This window comes from Dermacentor silvarum, unplaced genomic scaffold (assembly GCF_013339745.2).
Source record: "Dermacentor silvarum isolate Dsil-2018 unplaced genomic scaffold, BIME_Dsil_1.4 Seq403, whole genome shotgun sequence".
Lineage (NCBI taxonomy): Eukaryota > Metazoa > Arthropoda > Arachnida > Ixodida > Ixodidae > Dermacentor > Dermacentor silvarum.
The window spans coordinates 155,538-157,878 of NW_023606180.1; the positions used below are offsets into that span (position 1 = coordinate 155,538).

A 2,341-nucleotide genomic window follows, 5' to 3' on the forward strand; every position below is an offset into this window, starting at 1 on the left:
CGTCCATAGGACGTACAAGGAATGTCCATATCCCGTTCGGATGTCCAGAGGACATCCGATTTTGATCGTCCAGTGGCTGTACATAAATGTGCATGCCTAGGACATACATAAGTTAGGACATGGATGGATCGATGTCCTAATATGAAAAATTATGGTTGGAAATTGTATAGGTTTGTAATTAATATTTGCATGTTTCTGCACTCTATCGGATGCTTGGAGTTCTTTTTGCAAGGCAAAACGAGTAACTGACCTATCCTTGCAACTTAAGATGACAATTATGAAAATTTAATATTTGGACAAACCCACTCTAGCATGAAAATTGCGCAATTTTTCTCCGTATACAGCAATTGGCATTATTATATTACATGCCTAGATCATGAGTACAGTAACATTTAAAATTATGTTTATGGAAAACTTGCAGAACATTGAATCGCCCACTAGAAATCACTAATTACGTAACATGGAGCGAGTGTACTAAAACTATCCATCATTGCGGAAAGGCCGATTATGAGCCCCGCCCTCCAACTTGTAACTGGGAAAAATTCTCGAATTTATTTTGCCAGGACCATGATCTAATAATGTTGATCACCTGGGGGTTCCTTAGCATGCACCTGTATCGAAGTACACAAGCGTTTTTGCATTTCTCCCTTATCGAAATGCAGCCGCCACGACCTGAATTCAACTCGCAACCTTAATCTCAGCCGCCTAACAGATCTCAAAGGCTATGTTTTCGCTGGCTGCATGAACGATTACAGAAGCAAAAAATAAAACAGGCGCCATGTAGCAGTTGCCAATCTCTAAGGCTATACGTTTACTACGCTTTCGCTAATTGAATTCATTGGAAGTTGGAAACACGTCCAAAATGTTTAGTTTTACGACACCACTTATTCTTAAAACAAGTAATTGTTCCACTGTCTAATTTTATATATTAATAATAATGTTTCAAGAAACTATATTGACGTTGATGTGTCAAAAACTCATGGCAAAGCACGCTGTGCGACGATTCAGTGTCGTGTTGCGATCCAACCGAATCCAATCCGAGGTAAAGCCATCATTTCAATGGCGGCGAAGTGCCCATGCGGCCGGTCAACTGTCGGTTCGTTTGCCATCTTCACTGCCTGCCGAAGTCGCCTGCTCAGCTATTGAGGTATGACGGCTACATCGATCTCTATTTTAGCCATTACAATAACGGAATGTGTTTTGTTTGCAGGTGCCATCAAGCCCTAAAGTGAGTGAAAAGCCGTACACGCGAAAGAAAGCGCCACTGCACACAAATGCTGTATTTGAGGACTTCGGATCTCGCACCGGCAGCCAGCAGTCAACGGCCCGAGTAGCAAGTCAGCACATCTTCGTAAAGAAACAACTGTTTATTTCCTAGCAGTGCAAACGTGGTGTTCGCCGGTCGGTACCGCGCAACTGAATGTGCAGGTGTGAAAGTGCGCGACGGCGCGCGTCGGCCAGCGGGAAGCCGCTCCCTGCTTGGGAGCAATGTGACACGCGTGTGCCGGCCAGGGTCCCGCACGACGAGCAGGAGGTAGGCGCACACTATGTACTGTGCTGCCGTTTTCTGGTTTCTGCCACACGTATATTCTTGCTTGTAACTGTTCTTTATTCTAAAGCTTGTGCCTGTAATGAATCGTCGTAGGGTTTGACAGTACAAATAAGTAAATGTGATAATCGAACGACACCTCATTTAATGGTGTTGTCTTTCCCATATTTGTTACTCTGCTTAACATGCTGAAAGGAGTTTCTATTGATTTTGTATGTATTCGCGCTGTCCTAGCTTCAGTCATGATATCTGGATCTGTCAATTTTCTTTTTTATCGGCGAGTATATTTGTTGTTATGAACATTATTCATGTGTGCATTTTGGACTTATGTTTAAGCTAGCAATAAAATATTTATTGTGTTTTGAAGCTTGTGTGGGCCTATTTTTTACGTTTAGTTACGGCAGAGCAGTGACAGTGAAATGCATTGAAGCACCCGACCAGTGCATTTATATATATATATATATATATATATATATATATATATATATAGGTCCTTGAATGCATTCCACTATTCATGCTTCAAGCCCAGTGAACCACAAATATCCATTGGATGTACCACAAAAGACCAAATATCCAAGACATTTAACGACGTCCAGTTTACATCTATAGTATGTTCGACTAGTACGTGGCAGTCAAGGGTCATCCAGAGGACGTCGAATGTCCTTATGATTTGGACATCTCTTGCACATTCAAAGCTCTCGTGCATTGATCGTACATTGTGCGTTATGAGTCGATGCACGCACTATGCCGCAGAAATACAAGCAAATTGTCTCTAATGCCTAACAATGGGAA

The 2,341-nt window shown here is 42.1% G+C and overlaps 1 long non-coding RNA gene across 1 annotated transcript; it reads left to right on the forward strand.

The window, feature by feature from the left end:
* The first annotated feature begins 935 nt into the window (after positions 1-935).
* LOC119435054 (uncharacterized) lies at positions 936-1,915 on the forward strand. Its single transcript, XR_005188743.2, has 2 exons — positions 936-1,147; positions 1,211-1,915. It is a non-coding gene; the product is annotated as an uncharacterized LOC119435054 (long non-coding RNA).
* Positions 1,916-2,341: the final 426 nt, after the last annotated feature.